The sequence below is a fragment of the Aquarana catesbeiana genome, linkage group LG01 (assembly GCF_042186555.1).
Source record: "Aquarana catesbeiana isolate 2022-GZ linkage group LG01, ASM4218655v1, whole genome shotgun sequence".
Taxonomy (NCBI): domain Eukaryota; kingdom Metazoa; phylum Chordata; class Amphibia; order Anura; family Ranidae; genus Aquarana; species Aquarana catesbeiana.
The window spans coordinates 413274313-413298334 of record NC_133324.1 but is presented as its reverse complement, the minus strand read 5'-3'; the positions used below and the strand labels follow the sequence as shown (position 1 = coordinate 413298334).

Here is a 24022-nt window from a genome sequence, read left to right as displayed (position 1 = left end):
CTCTCCTCCAGCATTTTAGAGCAGCAGAAAAAAAGTCCAGTGTGCATGAGGTCTAAAATAGAGCATGCGCCATCTGAAATGTGTTCATCTACATAATCTTTTTCAGAGTGTGCTTAGTAATGTTGTATACCTAAAAGATACAATAAATAGATGGTAATTTTCGAAGGAAATTCTTTTTTACCTCCCTTTTTACTTGATTGGATGTTGTAACTAAAATTAGGTATAATTACTTAATTAGGTATAATTACTTACCTTAGAAAATCACCTTCAAATGTGGATGGGCAGATGAATTAACCACTTAAAGACCATCCACCACGTATATACTGCAGCATGGTGGCTCTATTGCATGAAACAACGTACCTGTACGTTGTTTTGTGCATGAGATACTGTGGGCACATCGGGGGAGTGTGCACAGGTCCCGTGGACTCAATGTCTGCCAGCCACCCGTGATCGCTCCACAGAGAGGCAGAACGGGGATCTGCCTATGTAAACAAGGCAGATCCCGTTCTGACAGGGACAACACTGAGATGGTGTGTTCCTAGTAATCAGGAACAGTGATCTCTGTGTTTTTCCAGTAAGTCCATCCCCCATACTATTAGAACACACACTGAGGGAACACAGGTAACCCTTTGATCACCCCTAGTCTTAACCCCTTCCCTGCCAGTGTCATTTATACAGTGATCAGTGCATTTTTTTAGCACTGATCACTGTATTGATTTGTTGCAGTGTCACAATGTTGCAGTCCTGCTAAAAATCGCAGATTGCCGCCATTACCAGTAAAAACAAAAAAAAAGCAAAGTCCCTAAATCTATTCCCTATTTTGTAGACACTATAACTTTTGTGTAAACCAATCAATATACACTTTTTGGGATTTTTTTTTTACCAAGAACATGTACCAGAATACATATTGGCCTAAATTGATGAAGAAATTTGTTTTTTTTACATTTTTTTGGATATGAATTATAGCAGAAAGTAAAAAATATTGTTTTTTTTTTTCAAAATTGTTGATTTTTTTTGTTTATAGCGCAAAATATAAAAACCGCACAGGTGATCATATACCACCAAAAGAAAGCTCTATTTGTGGGAAAAAAGGACATCAATTTTACTTGGGTACAGCGGTACAATCGTCAGTTAAAGCAATGCAGTGCCATATCGCAAAAAAAGACCTAGTCATTAAGGGGGTAAATCCTTCCGGGGCTGAAGTTGTTAAAGTTCTGCTCCCTCCCTTCATAGATAGTTTTTGCAACATAGGAGCTATTGTAGGGCTTCTATGAATGGAGGAAGTGCACGGAATGGGTGATCATATTTAGGCTTTCTAGATTGGTTCCAAAGTTCTATTAACTTACCCCCCCCCACTGGAAGATTGTGGTGATGGGAGTAGGGAGGGTCATAGAATTAAGATTTCAAGAACTCCAGGAGCTAGCAGTAAATAGTAACAGTAAATCATGTTCTTCGTACTTTAAAAAAAATCTAGGCTTTAAAAAAAGCTACTGTAGCCCTCTTCTGGGGAGGGTTATGAAAAATGTCCCTCCCCATGCAGTATATTGCACTAAACCTGTAGAGAAGCAGAACCTTTGCTGGAAGAGTGGGTTTGGTTATACAATTAGCAGTGCCTCCACCCATGACAGAGCCTCTGTGAACAAAGTAAATTCCCTAACTAAATAAAGTAATTGGTAGTAAAAGAACTACGGCAACCAGAAAATAACATTAAACATAAGCATATAGATACACACCAGTATAGAAATAATACACGCGTTATTAAAGAAGAAATCAATAACAGTACATACATTAAATATACAAACAGGTATTATCAGCAAAAGGCCTGACCAGAATCTTGGTGGAATTATGTATATAGCAGGGTTTATATCTCTCTCTAGTGATTAATAGAGATACCTCCAAATAAATGTTGCAGCAAAGTCCAGTTGCAGGGGCCCCGAGGATGATGCGACATCTGTCTTTGTGTCAGAAACCTGAAGACAAGATCAGCGGTTTCAATGGTATCCTCTAACAGTTGTCCAACCAGCCTGGAATGGAACTTTTCACCGGCAGTCTATCTACTTCTAAAATAACAAGAGTGATATATAAGCTCTATTGCAAAAAACAGGTTCATTTACAGCAAGATGACAACTACATACATACAGTAGCACAGCCCTAGCTATCTGGCATTGTGCATGTGAAATAATAGCAAAGAGAGGGTAGAGATACTCTGCCTGTCACAAGGATTTAGAAATATACACAGCAGCTGCACTTAAACTATTGGATCATAGGAATACTTACATAATAGACTCTTCTGGATTTCTCCTTCTGGGGTTTCAGATCCAACCATCAGGGGTAGGAAATGCATATATACAGGCATTTACAAATTTAGACAGTAGAGGGCAGCATATACCTATACTACTAAGTGATAAAGGCGACATAAAATAACCCAAACTTTCTGCAAATCAGCCATATTTAAGTTGAACTTCACACTAGGAAATTAATTTGTTATTTCCATGAATTGTTAAGTTAAATAAAATTAGACCAGTGCTTAGGAGCTGTTAACTAGATAGCAAGTGTTTCCTCAAATGACTGCAAATTTTAAGACCATTTAAAGGTAGTGTACTCGTTTTATGGTAGTATTATGCATATAGACATTCTCACACAGAATTACTGGAGAAACATGGGGATGCAATCAAAAGAGTATTGCCTGCATAAGTTCATATTTATATTGAAGGAAACATTCTGCAGGTTTAGCTGTATAGTAAAATATAGTTCAGCCGAGGAAGCAGTTTTCTGTGCACAGAAAGTGCTGTGAAAGGTTTTTGTGGAACACTAGCAAATATTTGGTACTTGGTGTTAGCTGGAGTCATGTCTGTAGGGTGGTGACCTGGGGAGTGTCAGAGTGATTGTGGGAGTGCTCATAATGAAGTTAATATAATTTTATATTGTTATGAGAAACTTGTGAGTTATCTTTATATTACTATAAGGTGGAAAGCTGTGCACAGGTGTGGTCCTGTGGTATATCTCTGTGTGTGACTTTCTGTCTTACTTTGCTTATCTAGGAATATAACCACTTTGAAGCTAGATTAAGAAATGTTCTACAAATAGTGATTTAGAGTGCTTCTAGATACTCAGTCACAGAGCAGAAAAAATGGAAATGGTCCTATAATCAAAACAGGTGCCACTAAGTAAAATAAAATGTCTTCAACAATTTTGTTGTATGCTTTGAAGTCCGCTGCATAAGGCCACAGATCAGAGAGAACAAGGGGAGAAAAATACAAGGGGTTCATTTTTGCTCCATTTGCATGGGGATCTGCCCCAGAGCTTATTGAATATGATAGCCATTCACCTTGCAAAAAATACCCAATCACATGCAGGGTAAATAAAAAGCAGCATTTTGCTTGCACCTAATTGGATGTTGGAAGTCAGCAGAATTTCACATAGTTTACTAAGCTTTGGAGAAAATTTGATTGCAAAATACAACTTCACTTGTGAAGTGAATAGTCTATTTGACTTTTAGTAAATTAACCTCAATGCATTCAATGCAAGCGGGTGCAAAAAAAAGATGCGCTGTGTTTTCTGAAAGCTCTCACAATTGCAGGTCCCAGGAGATTGCTGGTGGTGGTGGTGGGGGGTGCCGAACCTATGCTCTTCTTGCCTAGATGAGCAGAGCAAAAGTGCGAGAGGGTACCTACCAGAAATAGGAACCCGCTCTCAGAAAAAAAAAAACTGTTAACACTAATGGCATGGGGGAGGGGTTGTGGCAGAGGGGTTTTGAAGCAAAAATTTTAAGTGAACCTCCAATTTTAGTGTGAGACGAAAGTGTTGCATGTGCGTTGCACTTACACCTAGGAATCCAATCCTCTATATTCAGCCTTTTATGCTTCAGTCAAGGGAACATACAGATGGCAAGTAAAAGATGGGGCAAAAGCCTAATAATCCTATTTCATTTGGTGGGCCAGAACCAAAAGGGTGCACAATAGTAATGTAAAGAGACAGTATACATAGCTCATTCCAAGCAATACATGCATATGTCCCCATGATATATCCCTTTAAAGATTCTACAAGTACAGGAAAATACCTGTTAATCTGCCATAAATGCACTCAGCTCTTAGGACTGACAACACACATACAGTATTTATACTTTTTTGATTGGTTTCAGACCTGTCCAATTTTTTTTCTGGTCAAACTCTCCCACTCTTTTAGCTACAGAACAAACTGTATACTATTCATTCTGTAGTCCAAGATGAAAACTAGGAAGGCTAATTAAACGCCTTATTGTTGGTGTTTCCATACACTATATAACTGACATATGTGGCCCATATAAACAATAATTTCACATTTCATTTTGCACATTTTTAGCAATGAAAACACTCATAGTAATCTTATCTACTAGCTTAAAGCTATCTTTCATACTGTTCTGTTAACTGTTAAGTATAGACCAAGTACTTTACTACTAAAAGCCTCTGAACTCCTTAAGCCTAAATTAACTATGCTGACACTAGATTTTGATTCTTATTCCCTGAGGTCTGGAATGATTAAGGTTTAGGCTGCAGGTTCTGGCACTACTTTAGAGCTTGCACTTCTAAGACTGAAATATGAGGGACGCAGCAATGAGTGTCATTTATACACTGTCATAATTTTTCACTAATCCATTAAAATCAGTGTTTCTGGCTGGAAGGAGAAAAGCAAGCAGGGCAGAAAATGAGGAAAAAGTGAATTAAAAGCAACTCCCTTTTTATTTATATAGCTCGTTAAAATGATTTCTTTCTCTGACATATGCTTCTCCTGTGTGGTCATGACACTAACTTGGCATTATGTACAGCACAGTTTGATTCGCTGGTGACTCTTCATTAGCATACTGCTGTATTTAGAAACAACCTGTAAGGAACCTTAAGATCAGATGCTGTTTTACAGTAAAACATCAAATACACATGGTGGAATGGATTTACTAAAGAATTGATTGTTCCATTTTTTAAGTGAACAAGGATAAGCAAAGTGAAAATTCAATTCACAAAACACCTAATTATGTGCAAGTAGCATTTACAAAATGTAAAAAAAAAAAGGATTTGTAGATCCTTGGATGATTGAAGTCGGCAAGGATTCATCTCTAACTGAAATTTGTTTTTGCAAAGGGAATTTTCACTTAACTTTAATTAATTAGATGAACGTGCACTTCAATCATGAGAGGAAAAGAAACAACTTTTTAAAAAAAGAAATCCTTGCACGTGAGTGGGTATTTATTGCAAGCGAAATTTCCAACTTAACCACAATTAAGATAAGGAAAGATAAGCAAATACTCATTTTGAAAACTAAAAATTCACTTTAGTAAATCAGGGTCAGTGTTACGTTTTCCCTTCTCACTATAGTTCCTATTTAAAGTAGACTTGCCAATTGATGCTTGGGGTGTGATGCATGAGCAAAGAATACTGTAGTTATCATCTGTAAGTTAATACATGTTATACATGTATCGAAATTCTTCTGGTTCAGCAGGGACCGGCCAAATTTAGATCCATGTATAGGCAGGCTGGCTGTACACAAGTTGTTCTATCAACTGATTTGTATACAAACTGTTGGAAAATGTTCTCTGGATCAGCACTGCTGGCAAAAAGCAGGGGGTTTTGTTGATTGATGTATTCTGATGGCAGGGAAGTCTCCCCACTGTCAGAATACAATAGTATGGCGGAAGGGATTCCTTGTTCCACATCGAGTGTGTGAAAGTGGGAATCAAGTTATTTTCCTTTGTTTAACCTACTGGTTGAATGAATAAAAATGGCTCTTCTAAGGCAAGCCTTATTATAAGGGTGTGGGCATCAGGGCTGTCATGATGATCCTAGTTTCAATAAAGTTTGACCAGTCCAAACTCTAGTCCTGCATACTTGCCTCATTGGTAGTTTTTTAAATTCTATCCACTCTGTTTCCTTTAAAGAAAAGAAGCTGTACCTGTCTACAATATTGTCTATACTTCTTACAGGGTTCCTTTTTATATCAGGAAGCATGACAGTGTCATCTAAAATCTTTCTCTTCAGGATCATGTAAGGTTTGTTTTCAGGCAGTAACCTTTATGGAAATATCCTTAAAAACCTCAAAGCAAACAGTTTCTGCACATTTTTGCAAAGAGCACACAAAAAAAGTTGAAGCGTTATAAATGATGTGGGGGAGGTCTCTGATTTATCCGTAAATTGTCATTGCAGAGTGTATGATATTTAGTGTAAGGGAAAAAAATAACCAGTAAGTTCTAGAGCTCTTTCATGTTAAATAATATTACAATCTCAACTCCTTTACAATAGCCATAAGAGTATGGATGTGCAGAAAATGTAATTCCTATTTTTGTTGCCTTGGGTTATAATAAAAAAAATATGATTTAAATTAGGTACTTTAGCTATCCTCTGATATTTACAGTGGTAGTGGGCAGTAGATGCAGGATGACATGAAAAATAAATCGAGTTGAAGGGGGTAATCATTGTGTTTAGTTTAACAATAGAAATGGAAAAAGTGCTCTAATATAAAACAATACCTTAAATTAGATGAAAACCTTAACTGAATTATATTTAGTTTCCTAAACACTGTCCATTGTGTATCATTATAAATTGCCATTTTTTAAAATAAATGTATTGTCCTCACTTCTGTCATCCTTTGTTGCCTCTTTGCAGCCACATCCAGTCTACATACATATATTCAAGGGATGGTTGCATGGTGGGTTTGCTGATGCTGACAGCAATGGGCAATGTCTGTTTCTTATGGCCAAATCTGGTCTCCACCAGGAGCTGTGTGACAGGCTGATAACACAGAAGCACAATTGGGAGACATGAATTGAGTGTTTCCACCCTTTACATGTATCTGAACAAAAATCTTCATTGCAGGGTCATTAGGCAATTGTTTAATAAAATCTGCAGATTTAAAAAAAAAATAATATAACATTTTTGTAACTGGGTTTACATTTACCTTGAAAAGCAGATGACCCTTTTGTTTAAGTTACGCATTATGCAAAAGCATAAATTATACATTAAAAACAATATCTTTTTAGTATAGTCTTTTTGAATATCCAGCCTGATGGCCCATATAAATACAGCTGAACTTTTCGAACTGCCTAAAATATGCTTCAATTGACATACATTCAAGAAAATAGTGCCATATACATTAGTAAATTAAATTGTAAACTTCGAAAGTCGAAATGTAACCATTTTCTTAAGCAGTAAATAATTCCATCATTTATATACAGCCATAGACTTGATCTAAACTCCACCTAGGTACGTTTTTACACTCTCCTCTATGCTTGTTGCAGATACACTCATTTCCTAACCATAGACACATAGGAAGTATGTTTATAAAGTAGTGGATTGTTGACATTTATCATTTTTTTATTGCAGGTGTATTTTCCTGTTTGGTATGTTTTAAATGACAGTGAATAGTTATCCCTATATTAAAACTTAAGTTTAGTCTAAAATATAAAATCAGCACAAGGGACATTACCTACTATCAGTGTGATGTATCATTTGTGCCCTCTACTCTCCCCTACCCCGCCACTGTAATCTTCTGGTGTGGGGGTCAATAGAGTCGAGGGACCTTTCATTTACACTCATCAAGAGTGTGAACTATGCCTGGCTTTTGTACCCCCTTCCCTGTTCATAGAAGCTGTACTGTAGCTTCTATTAATGAAAAACTATCTATGAATGGAGGACAGGTGGATGAATAAAAAGGTCTGTCTCCTCTATTCATAGATCACTTTCATTCGTGTAAAGTATAGTACAGCTTCTATGAATAAAGGTGGTGTGGGAGTAAATCTGGCAAGTCAAATTATGGCTGTCAGAAAGAAGCAATAGGGCAAATGTGTCCCTACAGCCCAAGTATACTTGCTCCCTTCACCTGCACATGTATCCACATGTTTCCCCAGGATCCATGCTGCCAACTGCAGATCTTGGCCTGAAATTGTGAGTTCTGCCAGGTAGAGGGAAAGAAAACCAGCGAACTTCCATATTTATCGAGTGAGCGTATGCACAAAAATGTTGATTGTGCTACACATGTTACAAATCACCATGTAAGCTGAAATGAGAGAAAAAATTCTAAGCATATTATTTACAGTTAACTCTAAACTGATGAGCTGTATTAGCTTTAAAAGAGTCGCCTATGGGAAATTTAGGGTACCACTACCAAAGTTTGTAGCCATTTCACAGTCACGTACAATTTTAAGGCTTGACAAGTTGGGTATCTATTTACTTGGTACAACTTCATAATTTATATTTCATTAAAAATTTTAGTAATATGTTGTGGTTTATTTACTAAAACTGCAAAATTGAGTGCAGCTGTGCATGGTAGCCAATCACCTTCTAACTTCAGCTTGTTCAATTAAGCTTTGACAAAAAAAACTGAAAGCTGATTGGAATGTTTCAACCCCATTGTGTTTTCTGACTTAAAAGTACTTCTAGTGAATTTTTACGGAAGGTTTGCACTTGCTAAAACATTGCACTAATATGTTGTGACATTACATTTGACATTATATTTTTTAGCTATCACTATTTTAGTCTGTATTCAGAAAACACATACATATAGTGTTTGGCATGCTTTAAGTAATCTTTAGGCCTAAAGTTATTTTTCAAACATGTGTGCAAAAAAATGCAAAAACAGCTCTGGCAGCGAAAGGGGTTAAATGAGTATGGAATAGGCACATTATTTTCACAAGGATAACCTATGTATTACTAGCCAAGAAGGCCCTCTGTTACTTGATTTGGACATCCTAAATACTAAGATAGAACCAGTATTCCCAAGTCATGCGTTTGGTCATATCATTTGTTGATCCTTGTAAAATCTTCCAAGCACTCAAATGTTGTCTTTTTTACTCAACTAACATTGTTTTTTTTTAAGGAATCATCCAGATTATTCACTGAGTTTTAAACTTGCCAAAACTTGTTCCAGTCACGTTTTTTTACATTCAGTTACTGCCAGCAGCTATAGTTACTAGCAGTAATCATTGTATTCTGCAATATGTGGCCCATGGTGGAAGGAATGAAAATGGAATCATCTATGGGCTGCTTTAGTTTTGAGAGTCCCTAAACTTGATGGCTTCCCATAGACAGCCTGGCAGAGCATGTTTAACAGGATCTTCCCCAGCAGATCATTTATCCATGTATATATATATCTATATCTATATCTATATCTATATATCTATATAGATATAGATATAGATCTATATATAATGTTTTTGTCAAAATCAAAATACTAGATTTGATCCGTTCCTGTTATCTTATCAACAGTAGTTATTTCCAGTGGAAAAAAATACATTTCTTATTTAACTCATAATCAGTTATTATCTGCTATAGAAATAAAATCAAACGACATGTCCATATTATAAGAATGAGTAAGCTGTTGATATCTGTTACATCAAGTCCAATTCATCATTGTTCCTGTCAACATGAGAATTGCTGTCTATCCATTGTAAAGGAATCTACAAGACTCCTTGTTCTAGAAGAACTAATCATTTTTTGACTGCCTTGTTAAAATAGATATGTAAATGTTTCATCTAGACTCACAGAGAGCTTAGCAAAGACCAACTGTTCCATAGCACAGCTATATGAATACATAAGGGGTTATTGAGTGTGCTATTCACTGTAAATATTGTTAAAGCAGCTTATTGAGCTTAGCAAAATGCTGTAGTTCTATTAAACATGAATTTGTTTCCAATTAGTGGCATGGTCGGGCTATTATTTAAATTTGAAGGTATTGCAATCTCCCTGGCACTGTGTGAATAAACACTTCTCATTTATAGTAATATACTGGGTAAGATATATTACACATTGTCTGCCTCTCATTTGGGAAACCATCTTAAGGCGTATAATTGTCTCATCAGTCTCTTTTAAAATTCATGCTTAATAAACCATGTTCCTGATACAGCATTTTTTGCACCATTTAGAATTCTTGAGCCTAAAAGATGTACAGGAACACAGTAAAAATAATCCTTGGAGAATGATTCAGAATAATCAGTGAAGTTGTTTTTACTTGCCAAAATCTTTCTTAGCATTGTTTAATAAATCTATTCTTTTTTTTAACAGCTTCTTTTTCTTTAGATAATTGTTTAATAAAACTAGGATGATGCAAATTGCTGATTTGTTATTATCATATAATTCCTCTCTTACAATATTTACAATACTCCTCGTTTAATTACTTACCTGTTTAACGACTACTTGGACTTACGACCAGCTCTCCCCACCCTAACGACCCGCTATACATCATTGTATCGTACAGTACAGTACAGAATTTTCATTTGTGTTCTGTACTTATGCAAATTAAAACAACATTATTGAGCTGGAGTTTTGTGTTTAGAGCTTTTTTTCACAATACAGAAGTAGTAGAATGCCTAAAATATTGATTGCTTGTGAGTCCTCGTTTAGCGACCAATTCGATTGACTGGTCGTTACGTGGGACCTGGTCATTAAGTGAGGAGAGCCTGTATTGACCACTGCTTTGTCAGACTAATGTTGTTTATCATGACGATATAATACTATAAATACCAAAAATGACTGCATGTTTTCATTAAGTTATGCTTCTAAAGTAAAAGCACAATGGAGTGGCTTTAACTATCTGTGGCTTTTTTCATATCGGTGATTTGTTCCTGGGGAGGATCTTTTGACATTGCATAGAGATTTATTTAGAATAAACTTTTTTGAACAACCTTTGCTTGCTCAACCTGTCAATGAGCATCTAGCCTCAGTAAATTGGGACCAAATTGTCCCATGATCCTGTTGTTTTGATGCAATCATATGATGTGTATCAATTTGACCATGCATTGAGAGAAAAATAATCACACAGCATTAATGTTGATGGTTGCTGCTTTGATCAGACCAATTGGAAAATTTCAGACACTTTCATTTCTCAAAGAAGATTATTTTTTTAAAAACAAGAAAGTAATCCTTAACAGCCATATTTAGATTTTTTTACTTTCAATCGTTTTTTATTACGTTTTCCAAGAGTAATAACAGAGTATATATGTTATGGAATTATTTCTGATTGGGACTCTAAAAACAGAAGTTAAAACTGCAACTGCAGGAACAGATTCACAGGACACAATCACTGTGTTTAAAATGTCAGTTCAGTGCCAAAATTTATTATTACATGTTATTATACATAGATAAGAAAGGGGTGGTGTGAGATGTTATTAAAAACTAACAAATAGAAATATGTTATTAAAAGCTAACAAATAGAAGTATATTATTAAAAGCTAGTGAATAGAACAATTGCAAAAGTAAAACCTTGAGAGGGGAGGGGGGAGTAGAAACAGAGAGAGCTTCTAGCAGAAGATGTGTCTGTGTGTTAGGTGAAGGTTACAGAACACATTTCAACAGTGCGAAAAAAATGGAGTCTCTTGTGCTTAAATGAACAATACAGTGAGTGTCCGTGTCATTTCCATCCTTTTGTTTATTTGACACCATTCTTCTCCGCTTTACATTCAGTCGATTGCTGGTAACTCCTGTTACATTGACGCAGAGAGACGGCGTCCTGTTCAGCTCTCTCCTAGTTTTCTCACAATAATGGGTTCATCAGGGCTGGTGGACCATTTGTTGGTACAGCGGGTAGTCACACAGAGGCATAGCCTGAAGAGGAAGTAAATAACAAATAGGAGAAATAGGAACATCGCAATGTAAACACCTAGTTTCTGTAACCATGTTATGCCATATAAAAAGTCACCAAAACCTCCTAAACCCTTAAAGGGGTTCCATCCATCTTTAGCAATATCTCTGGCCTTATTCTGTAGTTCTCTTATCTTAGCAAGATGCCCTTTAATAATGTCCTCATTGTCAGAAATGTATATACAACAGTCAGTGTGAAATACCTTACACATCCCACCTTGAGCTGCAGTGAGATAATTTAGTGTTAATCTGTGCTCTAATACTACTTTAAGCTGAGCCATTTCTTCACTTAATAAACCTATATCAGTGGTAATAAGGTTAATAATCTCATCTACAATTCTACAATTCTAGTGTAATTATTTATTCTTTTCATTGCTTCAATACCCAATCCTGTCCAGGAAGGGAACCATGACCATGCCATGTCACCTTCAGTGAACAGCTCTCTTTTGAACACTAACGGGTATTCTGAACTTTGATCTGGTTGCATTGTAGCTTTGCGAACAGCCAAAGCAGGTGCTAACTTCCCAATATAACATGTACCTGTAACATTAGTAGAAAGTGAGGCGTAAGTGTTATTTCCACATATATAATATAACCCTCTACGTATGAATGGTATACCTGCTACTAAAAAAACTGGAAGCAACAACATGGAATCTCAGGTAACCGATATTTTCACATATTGGGAACTGTGAGCAATTTGTACTATAAAGGGTTCTATTTAATTCTGGGTCTGGGATATAATAATATTGACCATAGTTTTCTCCATAAACTGTAATCTTTATTCTGGCCCTGTTTAGATCAGTGAAGTTGAGAGGCATTGCTATCATGGATATTGTTCCTGTTTGAGGATGTAAGTAAGAACACACCCAGCAGTTACTAGCATTGCTATGGGTTGCATACAATTTTAACCACTTGCCTACTGGGCACTTAAACCCCCCTCCTGACTTGACCAGTTTTCAGCTTTCAGTGCTCTCACACTTTGAATGACAATTACTCAGTCATGTAATACTGTACCCAAATGATTTTTTTGTCCTTTTTTCATACAAATAGAGCTTTCTTTTGGTGGTATTTGATCACCTCTGGGTTTTTTATTTTTTGTGCTATAAATGAAAAAGATCAAACATTTTGAAAAACACATTTTTCTTAGTTTTAGTGATAAAATTTTGCAAATTATGAATTTTTCTTCATAAATTTTGGCCACAATTTATACTGCTACATATCTTTGGTAAAACTAACCCAAATTAGTGGATATTATTTGGTCTGTGTGAATGTTATAGAGTCTACAAGCTGTGGTGCAAATCATAAAAAATTGATCACACCTGATGTACTGGTGGCCTATCTCATTTCTTGCGACCCAAACAAGCCAGGAAAGTACAAATACCCCGCAAATGACCCCTTTTTTGAAAGTAGACATTCCAAGGTATTTAGTAAGATGCATGGTGAGGTTTTTGATGTTGTCATTTTTTTCCCACAATTCTTTGCAAAATGAATTGTCATTGTAATAGGTTATTTCTTTCACACTTAGTGAAGTATGGTAACGGCGGAAACAGTCAACAGAGGCCTGGTTGGGAAGGACATTGGGGACAATAATAAGTGTTGTTTCTTCTAACTTCTCCTCTGGTGCACACCCGGCATTTTTTCTGATGTTTTGGCCTGTTGGTCTGGGAGGGTTTTTTTCAGGAAAGTGGCGTTCGGAGAGTCTGCTTATCACATTGGATTGAATGTTTTCTGGTGGGCCATTCAGGAATACAAGGGCAGTGGTGATTTCCTTCTGGTAGCCAAGGAAGGATTTGGGGCTTTCAGTGGATTTGTGATAGATAACGTAACTGTTGTATATGGCCAAATTAAACAAATAAATTGAAACTTTTTTATACCACTGGTATGTTCGTCTTGTGGCAAGGTAGGGTTCGAGCATTTGGTCGTTGAAGTCGACACCTCCCATGAACATATTGTATTTGTGGATACATGTTGGTTTTTGGATTCCTCCTGGTGATCTCAACGAATGTATTGTTGTGGATCGAAGAAAGCACATAGACATTCCTTCTGTCCCTCCACTTCACAGCTAGAATTTCCTCATTCCGTAAACTCGCCATCTCCCCTCTTCTTAGCTTCTTGTTGACGGGGCTTTGAGGAAAGCCCTTCCGGTTCGTCCTTATGGTGCCACATGCTGGAGTGTTCTTTCTGTGAAGGTTGCAGAACAGGGGCAAACTAGTATAAAAGTTCTCCACATACAAATGGTAGCCTTTCTCCAGGAGTGGGTTTATGAGTTCCCAAATGACTTTCCCGCTTGATCCGATGTAGTCTGGGCAATTAGGGGGATGCGGCTGGGTGTCTTTCCCTTCATATACCATGAAGGCATATGTATACCCTGCGGCACAATTTATGAAGCTTCACCCCATAGTGGGCCCTTTTGGTGGGAATAAATTGTTTTATGCCCAGCCTGCCAGAAAATTTGACAAGGGACTCATCAATGCAGATGTGTTGGTCTGGGGTAAACAACTGGGGGAAGATTTCAGAAAAATAATTTAGTAGTGGACGAATTTTATAAAGCTTGTCAAAATTTGGGTAATTTCGGGGAGGGCACTGGGTATAATCATTATAGTGTAGGAATCTCATAATTATGAAATATCTGGTTCTGGGAATTACTGAGGAAAAGATGGGCATGTGGTGGATGGGGAGGGTTGACCAATATGAACGTAATACTTTTTTGGTTAGTCCCATACAGAATGTGAGACCCCAAAAAATTTTAAACTCCTCCACTGTTAGGGCTCTCCACTTGTAGGGATGGGCATAATAGGACGTTGGGTTACATTCTATGAATTGTTGTGCGTACAGGTTGCACTGGGCCACAATTGATGCTAGCGTGTCCTCAGTAAAAGTTAAATGGAACAAATCAATCTGGAAAAAATGTTCTGTGTCCACCTGGACTCCTGGCTGGGCAGTGAAAGGGGGAATGATAGCTTCTCCTGAATTAGGAGGAAGCCACAAGGGGTTCTGAAGTGAATAGGGAAGGCTGGCATGGGACCTAACCCTTTGGGACTGAGGTGACACCCCACTGGTACATGGCCTTTGCCAGGGTACTGTGGTGCTGGTGGATGCACTGCGGTGCTGGTGGATGGCAATGCGGTGCTGGTGGATGGCACTGCCTCCTCACCAGAACACCTTTGTCTGGCGGGTGCACTCTCATCCTCATCCTCTCATCCTCCTCTGAGAATGTCAGTGTTCTGCTGCTTATGACAGGCTCGTAGTCAACATCAGACTCCTCGGCTGAAAATAATCTTTTAGACATTCTTGATGATGATAAATGGCACTGATATGTGGCACTGATGACATGTGACACTGATGTGGAACTGGTGACAGATGGCACTGATACGTGGCACTGATGACATGTGACACTGATGTGGCACTGGTGACAGATGGCACTGATACATGGCACTGATGACATATGACACTGGCAGATGGCACTAATATGTGGCACTGGTGACAGATGGCACTGATATGTGGCACTGATGAAATGTGGCACTGATGACACGTGGGACTGATGTGGCATGTGACACTGACAGGTGGCACTGATGTGGCAGGTGACACTGACAGGTGGCACTGATGACAGCTGGCACTGACAGATGGCACCGATGACTAATGGCACTGATAGATGGTACTGATAGATGGCATTGATGTCAGATGGCACTGTGACACTAACAGTGATGAGCACTGTAGCACCAATGGCACTGATGTGGCACTGTGTGGGAACTATTTGGGCTCTGATTGTGTTTTCACTGTAATCACTCCTAAACTTTTGGCACTCACAGATCTGCAGCAAAAGCTAAATGGCCACTGTGATTGGCCATTTAGCACAATCTGTGATTGGCTGTGTCCAAGGGACACAGCCAACACAGAATTTCCTCAATGCGCAGCCGCAGCGGTGTGCAGAGAGGAAGTAAACAGGAGGACGTCCAGGGACGCCCTCCCGGTAATTGAGCGCTGCGCTGTAGCTGTCTTTCGGCTATAGCGTGGGCGCGTAGTGGTTAACATTTGGATGAAAGGTTTATTTTTCCATGTGTCACTTCTCACAAACAACAAAAAGAAAAGAAACATCATCATAATTTTTTCAAAGGATATCAAAACTTCAGGATTTTCTTGCAGTGACTGGCATGAATACAGGTGGGCTTTCCTTCCAACTTGACAGAGGACCGGTTGTCAAAAGCACCAAATTTTGGTTCTAGTTGCTTTCTGACGTGTTGCTTGACCCCTACCCAGTCACCTGGTTGGATTCTGTGAATACCTGAAACAGAATCTGGGTCAGGGATAGATTTATAAACACCTTCATGTATTTTTAATTCACATATTTTTATTAGCGAATTTTCATACAAAACAATAAAAGTTGAGCATAACAGTGTATATGTAAAAACACAGCGATAAAGTCTAGTACATCTGCAATTGGAAAATAAAATGAGAGAATTGGAAAATCTGTAACCCAACTAAACGATACTACGTGTACTCTTTGGTTGAACAGGGCAGGATTCCCAGGACTGACTAAGAAGGAACTCCATTGACGAGATGTGGTGCAAAGGAAAATCCTTTCCACTAGCTGCTCCTGTTCTAAAACTATTCTGCTTAAGCATCAATAATCCGGGAGAGTAGGAAACTCAGATGATTGATAGTCATTGGACCTCCTCAGGGGCTCCATGAGTCCCACCCCTATGGGATCACACTGTGGAAACACGTTTCACCCCCAGGGCACCCACGACCCAGCCCTACCTAGTATGTGCTACCCGCCCTCTGAACAACATTCAAGAGCCCCAGCCAATTAAAATGAGAGAGAGTTTGAAGGGGATTAAACTGTTCTTGAGAGGAGTTCAGGTGGCCTAGACCCTGATTACCTGTCCACAACTTATTGCCATTTTCACGGTAACTTAAACAGTGGATATGGTGTACCTTAAAACACGCGTGGGAGCAGGGTGTCCCAGGTAGGAAGAGGGAGAACGGTGTGAAAAAGAAAGGGTGAGGAGAGGGAAAGGAAGGGGGTCAACATAGAGAAAATGTTGTTGTTGGTCCCTATGGTATTCCGGGCAGAATAGAGATATTACAGTAATGTGCCCAAGGTTCCCAAGTTTTGGAGAACTTTACCATTTGGTCATTAAGTTTAGCAACTATTTGTTCCTGTGCCATTATCCAAGAGACTTTTCTCCTGAACCCCCTGAAGGAGACTGCGGTTTGTTTCCAGGCTTTGGCAACAGTGATTTTGGCTCCCAAAAGAATGAAGTAGACCAGTGCTTGCGAGGTTTTCGCTAGTGCCGGGATACATCTATTTAGCAGAGCAATATTAGGGTCGGGGGTCACTGTTACCTCAGTGATTACACTGATGGTGCGGAACACTTTCTGTCAAAAGGATCTAATTCGAGGGCAGGACCACCAAGTATGGATCATCGTACCCTCCAGCTCAAACCTCTGTAGCAAACGGTGCTGATCCTGGAAAGATTACCGCCAGTTTTGCGGAGACATAGTACCACCTAGTCATAACATTGAGGCTAGCCTCAATAAGGGAGATGTTGAGAATACCTTTGTAGGCTCTTTTGAATGTGTTGAACCAGTCCTGAGCAGTCCAGGAGCTGCCCGCCTCATCTTCCCAGGCCTGAGCATAGGTAGGCTTGTCCAAGTCCTCCATCAGTGCTGCGTAGATCAAGGAGATCCCCCCCTTTGAGCTTCCGTGTTATAACACCACTGTTCATAGGGAGTTATAGTGGGGGGTTCCTTTGTGTGTTCCAAAGTGTGTGAAGGAAATGGGAAATTTGGGAGAATCTAAATAATTCCGAATTAGGCATATCCAATTTCTTCTTACAATGTGTCAGGGTAAGAGGGCCCCCCGGGGAAAGAAAGTGACCAATCCTGTAAAGACCGTTATCCATCCACCATTGGAATGCTTTGATGTCCATCCCAGGTGCAAAATGAGCGTTATGGAACAAGTGGGTTAATGGCTTCATTTGAGAAGTCAGGGTGTGCTGTGAGTAAATAACAAAAAAAAATGAAAGTGCAGTGCAAACTGTTAAAAGCATTAAATAAAAGCATTAAATAAGACATATATTAAATTCTTCTTGGCACAAACAGACTGGTCCCCTTTTCCTGCGTCTTAGATGTCATATACAAAATCGTATGGGCACGCTTACTGGAAAGGATGGACCCCTTAATTACAGGGGGTCAGACACGCCTGGATGAATATCTGATGGGCAGCTGCCTTAGATCTCGTCTGCGGTGGTCGGTCAAACAGTATATCTGAAGTGAAGCCGTAACCTGGGAACTCATCACATGTATCTTCACTGTGCAAATCCTGCATCCTTTGGTTCAGATCTGACCATTCCCATCACTGTGTCACTGTCAGTTGTAAAAGAGTCAGAATACCTGCCCATCAGACGAACCTGCGCCGTGGGCGTTGAATAAAGGGATGTAATTATGTTAAGGAAAGAAGGGCCGAACCCCCATCTCTTCAGGATCTCAGAGAGGTATTCCCAGTCTACTGAGTCGAAGGCCACTGTGATTGGAGAAGTGAGATGACATCAATGGTTCTGCAAATTTGATCCGGTCCCTGTCTCCCAGGGATAAAGCCCACCTGATCTTTATGTATATAGGCAGGTATGAAACTCGCTAATCTATTCGCGAGGATCTTGGTCATTATTTTGATATCGTTATTAATTAGTGAAATCGGACGGTAATTGCCTAGTTCACTAGTGTCTCTATCTGGTTTTGGGATTATCAATATATAAGCGGAGTTGAGGTCTGCACCAAGGGGGGGCTCCATCCCTGAGATAGTTAAATATAGAATAAAGACTGGGGCCAAATTTTTTGTAATAACCAGTGGAAAAGCCATCTGGGCCAGGAGAGGAACCAAGTTTAAGGGATTTGATTGTATCTAAAATCTCTTCTGTCAGAGAAAGGTTAAGTAGGGTGTGGGCATTGTCAAGTCTCGCCAGGGACTTGGTCGTGGGATGGCGCTTGTGCACTTTCACTAACACATGGTAATCTGCCATAAGCTTGTGTGAATCTGCCCTGTGTGCAGCTTTCAGTTGCGATGTTATTTGAATGATACGTCCCTGGATGACTGATTTATGTGCAGCCCAGACTGTGGCGGGAGAGATTTCACTCATTTGATTAATAATAAAGTATTCTGCAATAGCCCTTTCCAAAATGAAGCATTGGATCAGGTCACTCAGGAGAGATTCCTGCAGGCGTCAGCGATGGGGGCCCATAGGTCCTTCCGGTCTCCGTGAAGTCACAGTGACCATTGTGTGATCCGATAGTGGGGTATCTATTATCTTGGAGCTTCTAATTAGGGGGATCATGTGGGAGCGAGTGAAAATGTGGTCTATCCTGGCAAAGGAGTTGTGGGGAGCAGAGAAGTGAGTATAGTCTTTGGTGTGTGGGTTGGCCTCCCTCCAGACATCTACTTTGTTTTGTAGGGCGCTTTGTTTTTGATTTCCCTTCTACTGTTTTATCCAGAGAGAGGTCAAAGGCCCTGTTGGAATCTCCGCCAATGAACACTGTCCCTTTCAAGTGTACTCTCAGTTTATTTAGCAAAGATTCAAAGAAGGGTCTCTGTCCCTTGTTGGGGGTATAATATGAGCCAAAAGTGTAAAGTTCACCATCTATGTGTCCTGAAACTAAGATATAGCGTCCTTGGGGGTCAACCAATGTCTCCGGCTGGGAAATGTCAATGTGTTTAACAAAACATATGGCCACTCCCTTTGTTTTGTTGTCTGTGGACACAATGAAGAATTGGGGATAATGTTGATGGAGGAAAGTGGGTTTGTACCTGGACGAGAAGTGTGTCTCTTGTAACATGAGAACGTCAGCATGCATGGAGTGATATAACTGGAAGAGTTTCCTATGCTTGATGGGTGAGTTCAGTCCCTGGGAATTGTGTGATATCATTTTGAGAGAAGCTGAGGGATTATTTGTGTCTGCCATGGCCCAGAGGGGGGAGATCTACCAGGAAGAACTGCAACATACCTGCGCAATGATGGAATTGCTCCCATAGTAATCTTGAGAGCGGAGGTTTCACCTTGCTCGGACCTGGGATGAACAGCCAGAAGTTACCATGAGACCTAGGATTATTCAAACAAGGAACAGAGAGGAGGGGAAGAGGAGGGGGAAAGGAAGAGATGAAATGAGAAAAGGCAGTTAAACAAACAGTACAACTGAACCCCGGGGTCCCCTGACCTCCCCTACCCCAAGGGTAGAATGGACTAGCCATTGCCTACCCTAACATCCAAAAGGGTCGTGACTACAGGGATACCGGTAAGGGTCCAAGGGCACCGGAGGTGCTCCTGGACTCTGCAGGAGGTGCACTGGGTCCGCCAAAGCCCCGTCACCAAACTTTAAATTGAATTAAGGAATGCTAAGTGCCTGTATTAAACCTGTAACAGAGCACTCCAAGAATCACGATTTTAACAATTTAGAAATTCAACCGGGATCCCTTCACTAGGTCCCGCAGCCTCCCCCGACCCCCAGCACGGATAGCTGGGGATCCAGGTGAGTCCTACGACCCAGTTCAGGTGGAGAGCTAGCGTCTGTAATCCATTGCAAGGAGTAGTTCCCCATGCAATGAAAATGTGTTCCTTCACTCTGCCTGAAATAATTGCTGCGCTATATTCCGAGGGAGACGTTGGAGAAGCATGGGAAAAATAAGTAATGCAATATCAATAAAGCAAACATTCAACCAAATATGTAAACAGAATTCCCCCTCAAGGGGATGAGGGCTAACATGTGAGGATACATATACCAGGTTATCCATAAATCTTGGGGACTCCCATAGGGGGCAAAGGGGTAATCCTCCCAACCCTCCACCGAACCCAGGTCAGATGTCCCAGAAACTCGGCCGAAGTCAAACCAGTTATCGCAAGATAAAAAAAAAAGAAAAAAAGGGGGGGGCAAATGGGGAGGAAGGGTCAATACTGGTATGTGATTAGTCCAGGCCAAGTTTTCAGTTCAGGGAACCAGGGGGGTCTCCCCCAATACCAGTGAGAAGTGGCGAAATCTAAGATCAGAGCCCTGATCCATTTAGGGGGACAGTACATCATGGCGGAAGATTTTCTTTGGATCTCTTGGTATTTTGTTTCATCCAGGAGGGTTGCAGCGGGCTATCTGGTGGAGGTCTCTTTGTAGAGGAGGGGGTGCCTCTGTTCGCTTGCATGGAGGGTGGTTCTTGCAGGACTAGTCCCAGTGGTGATAAGAGATGTTCACCTTCAGCAAAAGAGGAGAAGCTGTGGCTTTTGTTCTTGTAATAAAAATTCAGTCGCAGGGGGAAGGACCATCTATAGTTGATATCTCTGTCAATCAGAAGCTGCTGAAGTGGCTTAAGAGATCTTCTTTTCTGCACAGTGTATGGTAAGAAGTCTGCAAAAATCTGAATTTTGTGCCCATTTAATGTGAGGTTGTCAGAGTACCTGGACTTCCTCATTACTTCCTCCTTAACCGCATAGAAATGGGGTTTTACGATTACGTCCCTCGGGAGACCATCCAAATGGGGGGGTTGTAGGGCCATGTGCGCCCTATCCAGTTCCAGGCAGTGTTCTGCAATTTCTGGGATTAGATTTTTGATAAGAGCTTTGACCGGTGGCAAATCAGTGGGAACAGGAGCAGCCTCATGGGCTTCACTGACAGCCAGCAGCAGGCCTGTGTGGGGATCTGTCATGGGGGTGGAGGGGAGAGCAGAGTTCAGTCTCTCAAGTAAAGATTCTGTGGAAGCAGGCGAGGTGGCCTGGGGGAGGGGAGGATTCACAGTACCTGGGGATGGCTGGGGAATCCAGTCTTGATCTGCAATAGAGTCCTCTGTTACCTCAGCAAAGTGAGGGCCTCGTGGGGCTGCCACCATCTTAGTATAGGAGACCGGCCCCTCAGCGGTGTTCATTTGGCGCAATAGGCTTCTTCTTATTTGCACCCCGGACATCAGCTGGTTCCCGAGGGCTTCCCCTATACAGCGGTCCAGGTGTCAGTCATGTGGGAGTGCTCCGTTCACTCCGGTGAGTGGCTTTAAGCTGTGGTGGTGCGGAGCTCTAGAAGCCAGTGGCCATCTTCGGAGCCTTTACCTTCATGTATTTTATTTAATGTTCTTTGCAAAATCTGAACATATTCTAACAGGCTAGAGTGAGAAGCCTGCAACTGTTGGGGAAAATATAGCCCTGTTTTGGGTGGCCCTCCAAATAAAATCTCATAGGGGACAGCCCATGTGGTTGTTTAGGGGTAGTTACTACAGAATATAGGGCTAATGACAAAGCGTCCACCCATCCTTTTCCAGTATCTGCTTTAATTTTTGCTCATCTGTTCTTCAAAATTCCATTAAGTCTCTCAACTTTACCACTACTTTGTGGATGATAAGGTGTATGGAAAGGTTGCTGTATGTGAAGGGCTTCCATTTCCTCTTTCATTACTCAATAGTTTCAGGAACTCCAACAAACTATTTCATTCAAAATTTTCTTTGCTGTTGTTTTTGCATTTGCTTTAGCTACAGGCCAGCACTCAGGCCAACCAGAAAACATGTCAACACACACTAGAGCGTACTCATAGATGCCTATTCTGGGCATCTGATTGTAGATGACTGACGCCATGTGCCAGTTGTGCTAAAACTGGGTACAAACTTCTGGGTAGACACCACCTGTTGTCAGTGCACCACAGGCCCTGCTGATTTTGGGTAGCATTACATTTGATCCACTTATCCTTTTCTCTATCAAGGGCCCGGTTCTGCAACTGAATTAAAGTTTCTACTTTCCATTGTTCTTGATTAGGGGAATCTGTCCTCGCTACCTGGGCGACCCCTACAGTGGGTGTGACTCCAAGTGCCATAAGGGCAGCATCCTTTGCCGCTTGGTCCGCTAAAGCATTTGCTCTGGTTGTCATGTCATTTCCCCTTGCGTGTCCTTTTACCTTCAAGATGGCAACATCTGCTGGTTTCTGAAGGGCCTCAAATAGCTGCTCTATGAGTTTTGCATGTCTCACTGGCTTCCCTGCACTATTCAGGAAGTTCCATGCTTTCCAAATAGGCCCAAAATCATGGGCTATTCCAAATGCATATCTGCTGTCAGTGTAAACATTTCCCCTTTGATACTATAGGAGATGACATGCTTTGACTACAGCACACAAATCCGCTTCCTGTGCTGACATCTGGGGTATCAATGCTTCCTGATGTAAAATGGTGTCTGTAGTGGTTACAGCAAACCCTGTGTGTGGTTGACCATCATCAGTGTAAAATCTGGAACCATCTACGAATAAGCGTGTGTCACAATATGATAAAGGCTCATCTTTTGCTGTTGTGACAGAGGCCCTTTCTACCTCCATCAGAGCCATACAATCATGAGAAAAACTCTCAGGTTCTACATCAGTACCATTTGTTGTATCTTCCTCATCAATTATAGGAAGAAGAGTAGCCGGATTTAAAGTAACACATTGTTTGATTTTTAAATTTGATGGAGCAAAATGAGCAGATTGGTACTTGTCAAATCTACTGGCAGACACATGTCTGGTATTTACTTGATTCGTGATTTCCTGTACTGCATGTGGCACATACAAGATCAGAGCAGAATCTAGTACAAGCTTAGTTACTTGTCTAGCAGCAAAATGCAGGCTGCTATGGCTCGCATACAACTGGGGGAGCCTTTGATGACAGGATCTAATGAGGCTGATACATACATCACAGGCCTCTGTTTGTCTCCATGTAGCTGAGTGAGTACACCTGCAGCAAATCCATTGACTTCATGACAGAACAATGAGAAAGTCTTATGCCCCGTACACACGGTCGGACATTGATCGGACATTCCGACAACAAAATCCTAGGATTTTTTCAGACGGATGTTGGCTCAAACTTGTTTTGCGTACACACGGTCGCACAAAGTTGTCGGAATTTCCGATCGCCAACCACGCGGTCACGTACACCACGTACGACGAGACTAGAAAAGGCCAGTTCAGAACCAAGCGCGGCACCCTCTGGGCTCCTTTTGCTAATCTCGTGTTAGTAAAAGTTTGGTGAGAGACGATTTGCGCTTTTTCAGACTCGTGGTTTTCAGATCGTTTTCTGCGGTTCAGTTTGTGCTTGTGGGTTTGTATCTGCTCTTCAGTGTGTGCAGTCAGTTCGTATTGGAGTTTTCTGTGCGATCTTGCCCGCTCGTTGCTGTTTTTCAGGTCGCTCTTCACAGGCCTTGCTGTTCTTCAGTGCGTTCTGTTACTTCGTTCTGAGCAGCCGACCGTTTTCTAGCCATGTTGCGTATACGTACTCCTCGTAGAGTTCGTGCTGTGCGGGGGCTTGGTGTTGGGGTCCTGACCTTGACACAAGTCCAGTCCATGAACAGGGTGGGGAGGAGTTCATGGACCAATAATTGGTTGCTTCAGCGTGACCAGTTCTCTCATATGCCTTTGCTCCATGAGATCCGTGAGAATAA

General features: G+C 40.7%; 1 protein-coding gene across 32 annotated transcripts in view; it reads left to right on the top strand.

The window, feature by feature from the left end:
- Window positions 1-24022, top strand: part of PTPRD (protein tyrosine phosphatase receptor type D) — a 2697868-nt gene that overhangs the window by 141739 nt on the left and 2532107 nt on the right. The window lies entirely within an intron of this gene.